This window comes from Alligator mississippiensis, chromosome 16 (genome assembly GCF_030867095.1).
Source record: "Alligator mississippiensis isolate rAllMis1 chromosome 16, rAllMis1, whole genome shotgun sequence".
In the NCBI taxonomy this organism is placed as follows: Eukaryota; Metazoa; Chordata; order Crocodylia; family Alligatoridae; genus Alligator; species Alligator mississippiensis.
This window is the reverse complement of record NC_081839.1, coordinates 1,679,663-1,698,003: the sequence shown is the minus strand read 5'-3', so window position 1 is coordinate 1,698,003 and position 18,341 is coordinate 1,679,663. Positions and strand designations below refer to the sequence as shown.

General features: G+C 47.2%; 1 protein-coding gene and 1 long non-coding RNA gene across 7 annotated transcripts in view; one reads left to right on the top strand and one right to left on the bottom strand.

Annotated features, from left to right (window-relative positions):
* Positions 1-13,610, bottom strand: part of GATAD2A (GATA zinc finger domain containing 2A) — an 84,227-nt gene extending 70,617 nt beyond the window's left edge. For 2 of the 6 annotated variants that reach the window (XM_019498988.2, XM_019498984.2), the window contains exon 1: positions 12,829-12,933. The gene's annotated coding sequence lies outside the window, so the exon portion shown is untranslated. Of the gene's footprint in view, positions 1-11,833; positions 11,909-12,828; positions 12,934-13,488 lie in introns of those variants that run through there. The other 4 variants (XM_014601669.3, XM_019498985.2, XM_059719693.1 and 1 more) reach the window with 4 other exon arrangements.
* On the top strand, positions 13,128-15,829 carry LOC132246545 (uncharacterized). Its single transcript, XR_009457882.1, has 2 exons — positions 13,128-13,347; positions 13,658-15,829. It is a non-coding gene; the product is annotated as an uncharacterized LOC132246545 (long non-coding RNA).
* Positions 15,830-18,341: the final 2,512 nt, after the last annotated feature.

The following is an 18,341-nucleotide window of genomic DNA, read 5'->3' as shown; positions in this document are numbered from 1 at the left end:
ATATTTTCAGACCGTAGTCTTGTAAATTAGCGATAAATCCTAAAGTAACGCCAGTCAAACATTACCTCGTTGCTCCTCTTTATTGACACGTATTAAAATAAGTATGAGCAGAACAAGCAATATGTGGTCAGCTGGGAGAAGAGTCTGAGCAACCCATCTGGGCTGCAGTTGCTGGGTTAGCACGTCCTGGGTGTGTCACTAGGGTGACGATGCTGTGAGGGGAATGGCACCAGCTGCGCTGTATTAATGACACTCCCTTGTGCATGGACTGGCTCTAGATGGAGCCACCCACAGGGAAGGCGCTAGCTGCCAGCCTTTCTAGCTAGGCAAGTGGGACAAGTAGCTCATGGAAGGGAATCCCCCCAATCACCAGCTCTCAGTAAGAACCAGGACTAGCAAATGTCTTAAAATACCCATCCATCCCAGCTCGCTGCTGCTAAGGCGAGACAGGCCAGTCTCGTTTCTGAGCGGGTATAGATAGCCCAGGGTAAATGGCATATATTTACTCTGAGCAAAACTGATGCAATATGATCCAGATTCCATTCAAAAGCTCGACACCCAATTAAGAAGGTAAAATGACTGCTGCTAAGGCCATAAAGTCCTGCTGTTAAACAGTGTTGCCCCCAGGGTCTTTCCCCTGTTTCAACCACCAAGCCTACAGACTGGCTCTCATCAGCTACAAGTGTTTCCCCTATTTTCCAATACTTTAGCCTACTTGCACTAGAATTTTACACAGCCGGTTTATAATTTTTTCGCCAAAATCCTAGCAAATCTTGTATTATGGAAGCTATTTCTTGCTGAAGAAAGAGCAGAGTTAAATACTGGGGTCTGGAAAGAAAGACGTATAGTTCAGAGGCAAACTCTACGTTGCTGGTGAATCTAACAGCGCGATTCAAAGTGCATGCTTTTTCAGGTATGAAGCCCCAGAAAGTCCCGTTAGAAGTAAGCCTGGCGAGTGGTGCCAATTGTCAGATTCAAGGCACCACTGCACTCAAGAGCTATACTTTCATAAACTATTCCTTATTTGCCCCCTGCCCCTCCAACAAAAAAAAGGGTGATGAAGAACAGGATGGTTTAAATAAAAACCAATTGTGAAAGACTTTATACCAGTTTAGGTTACTGCTGGCTTTTAAAATCTGAGTCCAGTCCAGAGCAGTAGAGACAAGTGTTAGGATTCCTGACCACGTCCATCTCAGCCCCTTCCTGCTCCTCAAATGTTGTAGGCTAACTAGATCTCAGTCCCTAGGTCTGGTAGGGTATATTTGGGAGGTGGAAGTACCTGCACTCTTCTGTCTTCTACAGGTGCTGCAGTAGCCTCCAGGGCAGAGCGAGGGGAGTTTCTGTAGATTTAGGCTAGCTGTCTAGTGCAGATCAGTGTCAGTGCTAACCAAGGAGTCACGGTCTCCCTACCTCACCAATATTTTCTACCACTAGCCCACTGCCACAGGTTGCTCCGAGGGATATCGCCTTCACAAGGAAAAGTGAGGCCGAGTCAGTTGCTCTATGTATCCGCTTCCAAAGTTGCCTATGCATCTTCAATTCACCTGTTAGTCTACGGACCGTGGAGTCGTGAACAATCGGAATAGGGATGACAGGATTTGGCTCTCTAACTGGCCTTGAGATGATGAACACAGGAAGTTTGTAGTATGAACCCGAGAGCAAATGGTGCAAGAAATGAGCAGGCTGTGCACTGAAAGCAAACATTTGAAAGCATAACAAATTTATCTCCGATTCATTCCGGGCACATTTGCTACTTTTCTGCAGAGCTAAGCTGCTTTTAGGGGTCATGTCTTGTGTTTGTACTCTTTTTTGGAACGTTGATGTGCTACATTCACATGTTCATGGAGTCTGATGCTCTTCACCCCATATAACTCCCCCCCAGAACACTCACGCTGAAGCATTCGGTGCGTGCAACCCATGAGTGCATCTTCTGTACGTTTAGGATATTGGCAACAGTTCCACAGGGAGTTAGGATTACTTTTGATACTCTAAAATTACTGCCAGTTATAATGTCCCGATTTGTGACCTTTTAAGCAAGTCTACTGTAGTTGTATAGGAGGGGATAAATAGGCATACCTAAGTAGTACTGTACTGAACAGGAAGTACATCTCCTGCTTGGTATCCATTTCCATGCATCATTACTGGCAAAGAGCATCTTCTGCATGTGGCTGTGGTAAAACCAGCTACTTACGTTTAGATCAGATTAGGCCCATGCAAGTTTAGTACTTGAGTTGCGTTAACTTCAGAGCTAAGGTTTTAGGGTTGGTTGAAGATAATCTACCATAGAATACATTGCAAGATCTCCAGAAACATGCTATTAGCAGCAAACAGACATGAACAAATATTCTCTAAGGTTCACAAAAGTCTTTTGTTAAAGATGGGAACTGCACCACAAAGCTATGCAATGGTCCAGGTAATCAAAAAATAGGCATGCAGCCATTTCTGAAGCTTGCCTTCTCATTTGCTCTCATGTGTGTTAGATCTTCTCTCACTTCCAACACATTTACAAGAGACAGACTGGGGAAGTTTTCCTAGCCACTGATATCCAAGAGTCCTCTATGACTTTGGAATAAAAAGGCAACTTGAACTAACTTGTATTTATTTATGTTTTAAGAGAAACAAGTGAAGAACTGGAAAATGTTATCTTTTAACCAATGATTCAAGTCTGGTTTTGACAGGTTACCTCTTAAAACAGCTAAAGGGGAAAAGCCTAAAACTTTAAGCATGATGCAACCAGTGAAACAGTATCAGGAATCATAACAGTGCAGCTCTAAGATGGCTTATGCTAAGCATGAAAAGAATTCCTTAGACTTTAGACCAGAAGCACTTGCCTGATTTTCTCAATGGGGAATTAAATCACATGCCAAAAACATGTGCAATTGCGGGCTACCCTAGGCCTCCACAAGATAGAAGTTGTTTGCCAAAGAGTACAAGACTATGGTGAGATGAACACAGGTATGTTTTGACATGGAAGAGCAGAGACCCTTCATGTTCAATTAATAATCTCTATGCTCTGCACTTATTTGACTATCTGCTGCCTAAAGAGAGTAAAACACTTTGGTGTGAAATCTCTTCTGCCTGGCAAAAAGATACTTTGCAACTCATAGGATGTGATAGATAAAAATAATCTGTCCCCCATGATCCAAGCAGCAAAGTGAAATGACTTCAGTTTAGGACAAGAGATGAGGCAGTCTTCCTGGAACAAAACTGTCCATCACCACCAGCAACTGGAGGCTCCCATGAAAGAGCTAGAACATGGGTATGGATGAATCTTGCTTGGCTCAAGATGGAGCAGAGTAACCTGGACCTTGTCTCATCCCTCTCACCAGTAATGTTATCAGTGGAAAAAGAGAGGAAGCTCTTTGCTCTAGTTTAATAAGCATTTCATTGAATTTCTATTTTCTCCCACTTAAGAGCAAAATGTAAGACTCTGAGCATTGATGCATACTGTAAAGATCTGCAGGCAGCTCCCCATTCTGAAAACAAGCGCATCAGACTGCCTCAGAGACCGTTCATGTTAGTCTCGAGGTCTGCAACTTATTTTGGGTAACCGAGTTCTGCCAGCAAAGAGAGGGCCAGTCGCACCAAGCCATCACATGGACAAAACGGTAGTGAACAAGCATTTCTGGTTAGTCAGTCACCCAGGCAGTTAGGATTTGCACCTTTTGATCCCAATTAAAGGAAAAAGAGTACGTCAGCACATCCCGTGATAACCCATAGGTCTAAAGAATTCATATGAAGCACTGATTTCCAACATGTTCCATCTACCCAGAACTGTCCTCTGAGAAGCAGGACTTCCAATCACTCATTGCCTCTAAGGAAGAGATACTTTAATGTCTCCTCATTACTTCAGAAACTCAAACTTAGAACGTCTACACCTGACAGCATATTTTTAAATGGCTCATCTGTAGTCTGGCATTCATGTGCGTGTAGAGAAACCCATGAAGTCTACTACTCTAATAAAGCATCACACTATTTTATGGGTTCTCTCAGAAAACATATGGTTTGGCAATTATCTACAAATCTTTTCTTTGGAATGAAGTCCCTTTGTAGGTCAAACCTTAGGCTGCTCTGAATGTAAAAGAATAGAGCATCTTGTAAGAGTTACAAAAACTTACAAGTCTGCTAGCCAGTTCTGCAGTCGTGCATGAGTTGGGGAGCTGATCATTTAAGATTAAGAAAATCCTTTCAGAAGGTTCAAAGTTGTGCAATAGATAACTATATAATCAGGTGATTCTATTTTTGTTATCTGTATCAGCCATATCTCTTTCACACGTGCTGCATCTTGTCTCAACTAGACTGTAAGCTCGTATGGCTGGGTATGGCACGATGCGTGTACATAATGGGGACTAGATCCTATACAGGGCTTCTCCTTGCTGCTGGAATACAATTAATTGTAATGACGGCTGCTTCCTCTTTGACGACAATAATGAACTCTTCCACTTGAATACACTATTCTTTGTTGATTTTTAACTCCCAAGAATTCTCTTCTAAATTTCCAGTGAAGTTAAATTCATAATCTACAACAATCAAGTGTACATTCACAGGTTTGAGATCTAAATAGAGAATCTCGACTTGCAATAAGGAACCTAGAACTGGCACCTGAAGCTCCACCTCCAAGTGGGCCAAGAATTGCTTGGGTAGCACCTCCAGTGTAAATGTTGTTTGGGTCTTCTTGTTGTTTGCTGCCCATGAACCTCTAAATAAGAAGTAATGGAGGCAAGACAGGCATGGCACTGTCAGGAACCCATGATTTTTACCAATTCTAGAGCTAAATTAGCTTACATCTTTCAAGGCAAGAATATTCATAGATGACCCCATTTCTAGAAAAATGATATAACCATTGTGACCTTCAGGGAACTGAGCTGCTTATTGTTTTCTTGTTGAAACTTTTCCAAGAAGACTGTAAAATGGAGCTGATACTGGTTCAGCACTGTAGGCATCAAGCCCAAAACATTAGCTTCTCCTGACAATAATGTTTTCCCTACGTATTTTTATACTGGTGTCTGATCTGCTCCTGCCTTGAAAGAGGTTTTGAAAGCCAGGCAGTACCCAATGCTTTTAAGAATCTCAAACTTGGAACTGAAATGGTTTTGTGACACGCTCCCTTGCAGGCTCCAAGGTGGTCTGCCACCATCTCGGAAGCTTTCAAAGTGCTATTAATTCCATGCTGCCATTATTGGTACGGTGCTACCCTTAACTGGAACTGCAAACACTTCAGTCAAAGGCCAGTAATCCGCACATAGCTGCAAAGAGGTACTCAAAGCAGGCCTTTGTTATTTGGGATTGATATCTTGCAAGCCAATGATCTCCGATTTCTTGGCATCTCTTTTTTTGCAAGATAAATGGATTTGCATGTGTGGAATGAAGAATTTTTTCTAAACTCCAGAAGACAGATGCATTAGAGTGGTTCTCAGTGGCTTATTCTCAGTCTAAGGACATACTCCTTAACTGAAATTGTGCTGTTATCAATCAGGTAAAGATTTATCAATGGACTGCTGTCTCCTCAAATAAAGCCCAAAACAACATCACCGATGAGGAAACTAATCCAAATATGGCAGCTGTTGGCCAGTTATGAACGTGGGCGTACAGCAAGAGGGGCACCAACTGAACCTACTGTGACCAACCTTTATCAAGCTACACCGATAAAGCAGTATCAAAAAAGCCCAAGGGTAACTGGCCTGTGAAGCAAAGAACTGTATTCTGCTTCAGAAATGTGTTAATTCCTTCATTTTTTGCCAGTTAAAACTTTTTTTTTTTTTGATACAAAAGAGACACTGATAAAAGGCAAGAGAAAGGAAATTAGATAATGATAGAGCTGAGGAGTAAATAGTTTCAAGTCCCTCTAATACAATGGAACGCAAACGTTTACCATCTGAGAGGATGTGCGCAAGGCCACAACTAGCACTGCTTTTCAAGGTATGAGACGAGATCAAAACTCCATGTACATCTTAAGAGTAATAGTCTGGAAATGCTTTTAAGGAGAATCCCCTCTGTTAAACAGCTTTAGTAAACTTGGTTTTGAAGTCATATGGACAAGACAGTGTAGGCCTCTGGGCATCTCTCATCTGGATTTGGTCACATACTTCCTAAGTTAGTTTGTGCAACTCACTTAACCTGTTTCCCCACTAATAAAATGGGAGCACAGATATCATCCTATTTTGGGGCAGGCTTCAAGAACAAGTTATAAAGAGCAGAGAGCTGGAGAACAACCAACTTTCTCAGCCACGTGTATATTCTCTTTAGTTGGGAGTAGTGGTGACAACGTGCTTCATCTACTACTCAGAACCTAGGATCATTGAGAAACGATTCTCAGTCAAGAAGCAAGATACTGAGCACATTTATCTATGAAGTCACACAGAACTCAAGCTTCCTTAGGACAATTGCCACATTACAAGAGCATGTGCTAGCCCTGCCGCCTCTGGTTTTTTTTTTTAATGACAAAGAGTCATATCCTTATTTGCAATTACTTTAAGACTCTTCATTGGGTCAAACCCAACCAGGTAGTTCTCAAGCCATGACTTCCTTCTTAAAGGCAACAAGCTGCTTAGAGTTTAGGATACATTTTAAACTAAGTAACTGATAAGTTTAATCTTTTTAAAAATGAAACAACTAAACCTTCCGATTTTACTTTTCCCAGTTAGCTCTTCTTTAAACTTTGAAAGAAGCCATGCCTGAACAGTGAATCCGTTCTGGGACTTTATTTGTAAAAAGTCAATAGGGCATCATGGTAAAATTGACTTCACCTACAATCAAGGAAAGTTGGGTGCTAATCCAAATGGAGACCTGAGAAAGCATGGCCAGATTATATTGATTCAAGTAAGACGCAGTGCATACTTCAATAAAATGCTACCTACCAAAAAGTGCTATGCGTTTATGATGGTCATATGAGGCTTAAAACTGCTGTTTCTCACAGGAATTTACCAACATCATTCTCCCTGGTATAAGAGTGGTTCTCAACCTTTTCAGACTTGAGGCACTGCATGACTGACTCAAAGCACCCCATGGAAATGCCAGCTCATAGTTTTCTCTTTGATTTTGATTACAGAAAAATTATAAAATAATAACAACTATTTTTCTGTTGCAAAGAACTCGGCAAACCCAGCAACAAGTTACAAGGGTTTTAACACTATGGATCCCCATTTGAGATCTCTGGGTTTATTGTGCGACTTATGTTTGTACACCTAACTGTGCCAACATAGTTTGGCACCCCACAGCACCCCTGAAAGTATCCAAGGAATTCCAGAACGATGCATCACCCCGGCTGAGAATCGCTGACATATAACATGACCAGTCTAGGAAAAATACTACCTTCTTTTCATAACTAGTTAGTACACACCTACTTCAGTGCTAGAAAGTCACCTCCCAGAAAAGACCGAACAAGCTACTGAACAATAAATTGAATTCATTTTTTACATTTAGGATTACTAATTTCTGATCTCAGCTGTCATGGTGGGAAGAGGCAGATTTCAAAGAAAGGGTGTTCACATAGGGACTACAACCACCAGTGCTTAGAGAGGCTACAGAACTCCTGAACTAGATACCTACATTAGGTGTTATCAGCAATCATGGAAACTAAACTTACATGGCTTAGAGAAGTCATTAATTTCTAGAAAAAGCTACCATAGTTGTTTTTGCATCTCCCTACAGGACCTTCCACTTACTTAGCACTTCATAAAACTGTATACATCAAGCAGTCCCCCTTCATGGTGGAATAGACTGTTTCCCAGAGCAGAGCAACTGATACACGACAGTTACGGACATGAAAGGTAGACTTTGGTAGGCAGTTGTAATTACCCAAGCTGGAATTTTGCTGGAACACCAAAGCCAAGCACCCTTGCTTGCATTTGGTTGGGAAAACTAACTTATAGACCAGAAGATGTCTGTGAAATCTATGAAGATGATACATCTGATAATATGTTGAGATGCTGGCTCCGAGAGCACAGCGACATCTGTTGCATCTCCAAGTCCTACAGCACCCTTGGGGATTTTTTGGATAGGGTGCTTGCCTTCTTCCAAGCATATAACAGGCCTTGTCCTAAAATGGAGAGGGCAGGAACATACAGGACAGGTATTTCAAACTAATCAAATCCCATAGTTTCACTACCCTCTTGAATGGATAGTTGTATACTTGTTTAAATAATTCCAAAAAAGGACAGCCCATATTCTTATCATATGGGTCTCTAGAGATTTAACATCCTTGGCATTGCATCCAAAAAGGAAGGAAATATCTCACTTCCCCAGCTATTTCAGTTGTATAAATTGATTGTTGAAAGATAGTTCACTGGGCTATGGATAGAAACTGAGTGATTATAACTAAGTTCAGATGGTCTTTAGAGTTACTTATCTATATAGGAGTAACAGATGATAAATTATCAGTAACTGGATACAATGCATTATGTACTTTAACACTGCTAGAGCTATGTGGCTCTTTCTATATACAATATATGTATATATCCAGTATTTACAAAAAATTGCAAAACTATTTCTTAGGTAAAATGAGATGCTCATCTTGGTACAAGTCCACCACATGGTAGTGATAACAGTGAGAGTGAAACAAGAAAACCTGGGCCCCTCTGACACTGCTTGCTTGGGGTTCTCTCCCAGGCAAGGCACAATATTGTACAACTTCTTCCTCTCCCACCCCTACCTACTTCAACTTCTGTGCATTATCTGCCCAAGGGCTAGGGTTCAGCTCAATGAAAGGTAGGGATAGTAAGGAATGCAGTGACAATCAATGGAACAGAAGATGCAGGTTTCTGTCCAACAAGAATGATGGAGGCAAAGCTATAACATGCTCCAGTACTAATCCCAATAAGGGTGGGGACATTCTGATCATTTAACAAACCAAATTATCGAATCCCGCTTTCAGCACAGACACTGATTCTCCATGCTATGCAGCAAAGAAACAAAGGGTGTCGACCACCGCGCAAGTATTTCAACCTGTCACTAGCAGTGTGCTCCTCCATCCCCAAGTACCTACGTGCAGTGGCAGGAGACGGCTTTGCCAACAATGCAATGAACCTGCCCTAAGCAACACAATTCTGGAAGATGAACTGATGCCATGGCTGACTTAACATCGTTGTTTTAAACTGAAACGGTTAACACGGAAGTACAAATACAAGTGCTAGATGTTTTGGTCCCGTACGTGCTCTGTTCTGTTTTGGGGGAATGGGGTTTTCTACGGCACTTGTTGCACAACTGATCTTCATTTGCTTACTTTCCCTAATCTAGAAACCTGTCTTACCAAAAGTTACCACTCAAGAGGAAAGGCATGAAGTCTTCAGTTAAAGTAACTATAAATGTTGTCCTTCGCTATGTTGACTTAAGATTCCTCCTTCAACTTTACCACAACCCCTTCCTCTCCTCTGATCAAGTCAGGGGAACACAGTCTGCTGATTCGGCTCTGACAATTGATTGGGGCCAACTCAAAGCATTAGTTTCCCTACTCTGAAAATAAGCTAGTAGCAACACAATGCAAACAAGTAAAGTTTCAGTCCCAATACCGGCACTCCTCTGGTGTTGGCAAAGAGCCTCAAAGGAAAGATAACATTGGTTGTTCTTATCAGCCCCCCTTTTCAGCAGCAATGGTTTGTGTGCCCTCATTCCTTTGGCTTGGGCTAGTAATGGGGCTGAGGGACTTTGCAGGAAAGTACATCCATTCTTGCTCAGTGGGGCGAAGAATAAAACAGAACTAATTATTCTGTTTTATTTAAAGTGCTGTTATTCTTATAAAGTATCACCCTGGATCCATTCAGGTTTCCAGCTTGTGTACCAAGGCTGAGAGACACGATGCTTCAAATCACCTCAGAAATGTAAACGTGAGAAGCAAACTATTCTCCGTAACACCCTTATCTAGGACTGCAAAACACTGGATTCCAATATCTCATAAGGCAATGGAAAAATCTCTCCACCAGGCCAGACTCAAGGACATTTCCCCTCCTCCCCAACTATTTTTCAAATTTCTCTCTTCTCTTTCCCCCCATACTACCTTACAATGCCGCTTGGAGATACTTCATACTGTCGATGTGCTTGATCCCCTCAATCCTGTTCCACGCCTGAGGTGGAGATTCAAGTGTCAAGAGATGTAAGGTCTTCTCTCGACTGGGGCAAGGCATACTGGATTTGCAATGCCAGTGCATGCTGACCTAGGGAGCAAAAAGCCTGAACTCTGTTTCCACAACTTTAGATTACTACTGGATAACAAAGTTAGCATGGTCTCTCAGGTTGCCTTCAAGAGGGCTGCTGAAATGGGTTGTAAGGACCACTTAGCCAGGCTCCACCAACGCTACTGAATTTCCTACCTGTGTCTAAAAAGCTGCGATAGCGCACAAGCCACTTCCTGCAAGCAGACTCAATGAGCTCCCTGAATGCAGGCAATAGGCACTAACAGAGAAAGCAACCAATCATCTTCCATCCATCCAGTACAGCTGTATTTCTGCTGCAATAAGAGGCTAACAGTTGGTTTTTACAGGCTGTACATGTGCCTCGTGGTATTCAGACTTTGCAAGGCTGGGAACGCCACTCAACTAATGGCTAAAAGCTTGTTCGGGGTTGACAGGTGGGTATAAACAAACATGTGTGAGGTCTTTGTTGACATTTTGGTGTAAAAGAAGTAGCATCTTACCAGGTAAAGGTAAGAGAAAACAGCACCTTATACCATGGCAGATTGAACCTGTTGCTGTTTGGACTGTGGGCATATTTTCAGACTTGCATAAACTATGTCCTCAAACATCTCCAAAAAAATTAATCTGTGGTATGAAGAGTGAGACTAAACAAAAGTTGCAACTAAGTCTTAAAATTACTCCTCTCGCCTGCAAATATAATTTCCTTCTCCGCATTCTGTACCTACTATGACAAATAATTCCTAAAATTACTAAAAAAGAAGCAATCAGAAAATATTCTCAAATATTTTAACAGCTCTACTTTGCATTTGACAGCACTTTTACACAGTATCACTAATTCTCTGTATAATCCATTTTTCATCTGCTACCTGTTTATACAAGTTGAAGAGACTTAAACCATCACCAGAATAGTTGAAAAGCCTTCGTACGTTTTTTCCTCCTAAACCTTTCTTTTCTCAGTTCCGGGCATGCTGTTTATACAGTGCTCAATTGAGAGAGACCGTACCGAATTAGTCACTCCCAAACAGCGAGTTGCTGGTATTCTTTTAACTATGGCCGTTGCTACAGATAGACCTGACACACAGAAACATCCTTTTCCTTAATAACTCGATGCTGTTCTGATGCAACAAGAACAGAGGGAGAGAGAGAGGGGAAAAAAAAGAGAGAGAAAACAGAAAGTGTATACAGACTCTTTGAAAAGTAATGGAGAAGTATTTTCCTGCATGCGGGCGGTAGCTCAGGCTCAGAAGGTGGCAGACCAGGGACAGTATACAACTTTATTTTGTAAACAGCTTGCCTTGCAGACAAACTAGATGCACCCGAAAGTTAATACAGAGATAAACACTGCCAAAGAGAGTCATTGAGGAGCAGACGAATGAGTAAGGGAGGGGTTTTCAAACGACATGATAAAAGCAGCCTAGTTTTCACATGTAACTTCTGCACATGTGTCCGTAGATGGCTACTTAAGCATGTGCAGCGACTAAACCTTGGCATTAGCCCCGCAATATACCTCCATCTTTAGCTTTGTCACGAGCTCACCCCGTCTGACACTCCTGAGCAAACAACGGGTATTTGTGCCCGCTTGCTAGGGACCTGTTTGGAGTGGCCGCGCCCACCCAGACCCCCCGGGGCAGCTCTCCCCACCTCGAGACCCGCACTCTTCCCGCACCGCGCCGACCCTCCCCATACAACGCCCCCCCCAAGCATACGCTGCTGAAGCCAGTGCCAGTCCCCGGTCCCTTCGTCACCGTGAGAAGTGCCATCCGTCCTGCTCTCCCGGTGCCTCAAGCCCCTGCTCGGGCACATCCCGCCCCCCCACAAAGTTCCTCCCAGGATGCCCCGTGCTCCGGACCTGCACCTCCCCCACGGCCCCCTCCCCCCCCACCTCCGGCACCAGCCATGGGCCGCGCCGACACGCAGGGGCAGCCATGCCCGGCGGGGACTCCCACCATGCACCCGGGCTCTCCGCCCCCCCACGTGCCCACCCCCCTGGCATTTCCTCAGCTTCTTTTTGGGTCATCCCCCCCCCAACACCACCACCCGCTCCCTCGGGCGCGCTCCCCAGCCCTGCCCCCGCACGCCCTCCTCCCTGGCACTTCCTCAGCCCCATTTTGGGACATCCCCCACTCCCTCCCCCCGCCTGCCACTGCACCCCCCACCCCCTCCTGTGCCCCCCACTCGCACACCCCGCTTAACTTCCTCAGCCCCCCCAGTACGGGAACCCCCCATACTTCCTCAGCCCCCCCTTTAGGTCAACCCCACTTCCTCTGCCCCCCCCCATTAGGGCAAGCCCCCCTCTTAACTTCCTCAGCCCTCCATTAGGGCACCCCGCACTTCCTCTGCCCCCCCCAAATTAGGGCAAGCCCCCTAACTTCCTCTGCCCCATTCCCTTTGCTCACCCCCACATCAAGCCCCCCCCCACTTCCTCAGCCCCCCATTAATGCACCCCCCGCTTTCCTGCCCCCCACGAGGGCCCCCCCGGCCGGGCCGGCCTGCCCCGCGTGCCGCCGCCCCTCCCCCCGCGGCCCTGCTCCACTTCCTGGTGCGCCCGCCCGGCCCGGCCCGGCCCGGCCCGCCCGCCCGCGCGGACCCTCCTCCTCCTCCTCCTCCCGCCGCCGCCCGGCCCCGCGCCCCCCGGCCTGCGCTGCACCCCCCGGGGTGGCGGTGGGTGGGGGTGGGGTGCGGGGGGAGGGGGGTCACTCACTCTCCTCCTCGCCCCCTCGGAGCCGCCTCCTCCTCCTCCTCCGCGGGGCCCGGGCCGGACTGGGGCCGTGGGGGGAGGGGAGGCGGCTCCCTCAGGTGGCCACTGACAGGAGGAGGGAGGGAGGCGGGGGGAGGGGAGGGGAGGGAGCTGCGCGCGCAGGGAGCCCCGCCCCCCACCGGCGGCGCGGGACGAGCAGGGCGGCGCACGCGCCACCAACCGTCACCGCCTCGCCGCGCTTTTCCCGCCCCGCCCCCCCGCGCGGTTGCTAGGCAGATTTTCCGCACGGCCCCCTTCCGCCGCTCCACGCGCCGAGCTTGACAGCCGCGCCGGCCAATCAGCGCGCGAGGCCCGGCCGGAAACAACGACCCGCCTGGCAGGGGAGGGAAATGGGCGGGGACAGCGGCCAATGGCGGCGCGGAAGAGCGGGCGAAACTGGGGTTGGAAAAGGGGCGGGAGAACAGCAGACCCCGCCCCTTTCCCCCTCCCCCCCCCAGCGGCGGGGTGGGAGCGGTGCCAGGCGTGCGTGTGGGAACCTGGCGCGGAGGGCGGGGCGGGTGGGGGAGGGGGGAGGAAGTGTGAGGGGGGAGGGGAACCCGAGTGGGTGTGGGGGGGCAGGGCAGGATGGGGGGGAGGGGCAGCAGGGCCCCACGGGTCACTCACGTCCGTGTGGTCTCCGTCCCCCGCGCAGCCGTCGGTGGGCGGGTGGGAGACGCGGCGCCCGAGCGGGCCGGGGACCCCAGGAGGCAGCACGGCCAGGCCCTGCCCCCGCCCGGCTGTGGGACGGCGGGCGAGTCAGTCACTTCCTGCTCCCCGCCGCCCTTTCCTGCAGGGCGAGGCCGTGGGCCACCGCCGGAGCCGCGCCAAGGCCCCGGCTGCACCGCGGGAGCCCGCCTCGTGCCGGCATCGGGGCTACGGTGCCGCACGCGACGCGGGCGTCTCCGACCCGCCACCTCGGCTGCAAATGGAGTGGGGCGCAGTTACAACCCCCCCAGGCCTCACAAAAACCCCGCCGGACCCCCGCCCCGGAGAGAGGCCGAGAGCGAGCAAACCGCGTGGCGCGTGCGTCACGGCGCCGAGGACAGGATTGATGCCCGCCTGCCGCAGGACCGCACTCGGCCTCCGCACGACGAGAACCGGGCCGCCCGCGTCCAGTGTTCGTAGCCGTGGGAGTCCCTGGGCACAGGACGAGGTGGATGTCGGAGCCCGGGCACCGCTCGTTGCGTGCTGCCGTGTCGTTAACGGGCGTCGGGCCATCTGAAAACTGTTCCAGAGTCTCGCGTCTCTGGTGGCTGGGAACCTGAGCTTCAATTTAAAAACCTTGCGTGGCATGGCATGGCGCAGCGCGGCGCGGCGCGGCTCTAGCCGGTCTAGTCTGGTTGCGAAGGAGGACGAGGGCCAGAAACCCTTCTCCGTGCGTCGCGTGAGCACGTCCTAGCGCCACCGTGAACACAGTCCTCAGTGCTCGTCCTCCCTAACGAGAGCTCCTTTTGCTACTGTTGACTAAGTTCTCCTCCCTAACGAGAGCTCCTTTTGATACTGTTGACTAAGTTCTCCTCCACGTCTCATCAGCCTTTGGCTTCTGTGACTTTGTCTTCTTTTGGTTCCCTCCCTCCCTAATTTCTCTATTTCTGCCAAAAACACTAATTCATCCATCGCATGTCTACGGCAACGACACGCAGATTGACCTCCGCCGCGCGCCCGTCTCCTGTCCAGCGGAGCATCCGCAGACCTCGGCCTCTTCTCCGAGCCCTCCGTGCTGCTTCCTTTCCGAGTCATTGAAGACAGTCTTGTCTCCTCAGACTATCACCTGGCGTCACCTACTACTTGGACCCCACTCTGCACCCCTCGCATCTTGGCTAAACCCAAGTCTTCCAGGTTCTGCTTCACATCACCCGGATATGGCCACATTTCCTGTCCGTCCTCACTGCAGAACCTTTCACGCAGGCTCTGGTGATCGATTACTGCAATGTTCTCAGTCCTTGACAAATGCCACGTTGCCCCGTTTGTATCCATCCAGAACGGTTTTCAACGCAGCAGCATTCTGCGTCTCTCGGCCCCTCACTTTGATATCACCCCTCATGGTCCATTCTTCCCCTCTTGAAAATGATGATGTCCGTGTTTGCAAAGCCTTTTTGCACAACTTCTCCATGCCCGCATTCTTTGAGAGGTCAGCTCCCACCTTCCAGCAGCCTGAGATCAGCCTCCTTCAGATGCACCTCTGTGCTTCTCCTGTGCAGCAAACACCCACAGAGTCACCACATTATGCTTTTTACATCTTTGCCTACAGAAAACTCAACAGTGGTTACTAATGGCTGTAGCATGCTAGGACCACTGTGGGAGACCGCTGCATATTGTTGTACTCCCTGTGACTGACTGCGCCCCCTCTACTTACACTGTGAGCTCAGTGCATGAGAAAGCGACAGGCAAAAAGAGCAAACCTGTTCAGAGTACATCCTCCTTTGTCCACATCGGCAAAAACTTTCTTCCTAACAGCATGCCATTGCCAGCTCTGGGTGAACATTCAGGTAAACTGCCCGAATAACCATAATGTGTCTTTAAAGACAGACACTTGCGTGAGCAGCATCTGGACTACAACAGAGAGCGAGTCTAAGTAGCTAGGGCAGGAGGTGGATGTTGGGACACCCAAATTCCCAAATTAATCTCCCAGCTGTACTGGGAAATTGAAGTTATTTTCACTGCAACTTGTAAGATTTTCTTAAATCTATGTGGCTCTCCGGACACATCTGGAAGATGCTGGCATCAGTCCCCTGCCTCAGGGGAGGCTGTCCTTCGCAATTTGCAACACAGAAACCCTGTTTTCCGTCGAGTGGGATATGTCATTCAGCTTTCTAGTTGTTCTTAGCGTTGTCCCCGATAGATTATAGGATTCCTCTTAACGCTTTAGAGCTGTAGCAAGCCATTAACCGGTCTGTTTATAAGTGCTGAAGCCTGCTTTCCAGTCACTTCAGTGTTCAGGAAGCCATTAAAGCTGGTAATCGTGCCGGCGTGGCTAGTATTCTTGCAAGCTCAAAGATGTTCCTCAGGATGTCAAGTCCACAGCAACACCTGCTGGTTGAGGGGGGACAGCAACCCTGGACAGGACAGACAGCTGAGACTGCAGAAGCTGACATTAGCTAGCAGTTCACCCTCGTGTCCTCTTCTTACCAAGCCAGGGGGTCACAGACATTTTCGTACCATCGGCCATGCCTCTTCATTTGGGCCCCAACACTCCTTTTCCGGCAGGAGTTTTGAAAGGGAACCTTCCTGCTCTGGGCCATGAGCCAACCTCTAGCTGTTGTACGTCAGCTAAAAGCTTTCCCTGTAGGCAGGTTAATCTCTCACTACCTGGTACTAGTCCCCATTACAGACCAGATGCTGGACTAGAGAGACAACTGGTCTCCTCCAGTCTGGCAGATCCTTTTCTACCATCCCTTACAAGATCTGTGCACCTGTAGCATTTATACCAACTGCTCACAGAAAAGTGGCAAATGTTCTAGCTCTCAGTGCTCCCCAAAAGACCCACGGATGAGTTTCGAGACCAACTGCATAGCATATTAAATACTGGCTGATGAGTGTGGTAAGCATATGTGTAGGTTGAGGCAAAGTTATAACCAACAACAAGAAAAGTGACAGCAGCTCTTATTTTTATGCACTGAAACTACTTTGCGGATACAATTACCAGGGCCTTTCATGGCATTATACCGGTCTTTATAGCATATTATTTGAGTGTTTCAAAAGAACAGGATTAAATACTGATACATAGCTCTTATCTAAAACTTTCATCCATGGATCTCAGAGTTTAAAGTGGATGAGCAGTCTTCCCATGCAACAGCAAGAAAAATGTGAAGCGACACACTCAGACTTGCACAAGAAGCCAGCCGCAGCTCCAGTGACAGTATCCAGGCCTCTCCAGCCCCATCGGCGATCTAGCTACTGAATCAAACTGCATCTACTGCTCTGCAGCTGAACAGAACATTGAACAAGCTCTGCCTCTGCTCAAAACACACCCTCATTCACTCAGCTTCCCTTAGCCATTCCTTATGGAGTTCAAGAGCCCACCTTCATCTCTTCACCACCCAGGATCTTTTCTTGCAAAATAGGCCTTAAGTATGGACATGTTTTCCCAGGGTAGCACTAAAGCAGCCTTTCCCCCTTTCAGGAGACAACAATTAAGCATTTAATAGTAGTATTTCACTTGCAACTATGCTAACATAATGTTTTCCTAAAGTACTAAGTGCCTCTGGCTTCACCTCACATCATACAGGACCTTATAGCTAATTACCAAAAATGATAAGTTACTTTTTCACCCAGATTGTGATTCTCATTAATTTTCATTTGAGCTGGGAGGAAGATATTCAAGCTGCTTGAGCCCAGATCACCTATCACCATTTGTTTGAAAAAAATATTTCCCAGCAAAAAGTATCTTCTGCTTTTGTCAAGACTTTACCCCGTATAACAAATACTAAAGAGGTTCCAGGTGTCAAGGTGTGCATTTCAGTAGCTTTGGTAGTCAGCTAATCTTAGAGACCCTTTAGTCCGTTATATATTTTAATAGCTAGACATCTGAGATGTCAAGAGGTTAAGTGTAAAAAGTTAAATGCATGTACAGGATCCCTCCTGCTTACAAAAAAGCCATCCTACAGCAGGTGGAAAGTGCCTGGCTGGCCTTTACATGAAGTTATGTCAGCTTATGTCATAGGCCTCCACGCAGAAATGCAAATAGGATCTTCCCTGGAAGTGACTGCAGGGAAGTTTATTCCATGAGTGAAGAGCCAAGTCCTTCACTTCTGTGCTTGCCATGGCCCAATAACACGATCTCAAGAGATGAAGGTGCTTTTCTAGGTCTGCTTTGTGGAAGAGCACTGCCATCCAGAGTGCCCTCTCAAAGGGGTGCTTCAGAGTCATTCCTGCAGCCAGATTAGCCGGTGGGTGGATGCAGCAGAGCAAGAGTGAGGGTCACTCAGGACTTTTGTTAAAAAAAAATTCTTGGTTTCAGAGAGAGAAGCAAGGCTAATTAAGAAACTAGAATTCAGGTTCAAATTTACCACCACTGACTCATGGTGCCATCTAGCTGAGAGGAAGCTGCCTTCTGGTTTAGGGGTTTCGCTGGAAAAAAAAAAAAAAACTCTTGCGCAAAAGGACAACTTAAGGAGCCAAGAAGGTTGCGTTGCAATGAAGAACTCTGCAGGGACTGAGGACAGCAGCTTACATTGACAGTGGTTTCTGGAAAGAGATGCATTTTTCAAATTAAAATTAACTACTTTAAACATAGTAACCATAATTTGAAAGCAAAGAAATCCCTAGCCTGACCAAAGGTCATGTTGTGCAGGCAACTGCCAGAAGCATTCCAATTACACAACAAAGAACTTGGACTATAAAGGTGTGCATTAAATCAGACTCCCTCTACTCTTACTGCTTTGGGGTGGGGGAAGATGAAGGAGATACCGTACCGCTATCAACTGCAATGCCTCAAAACACTTCTGTCTGGTCCAGAGAAGCGTTCCATGTTGAAA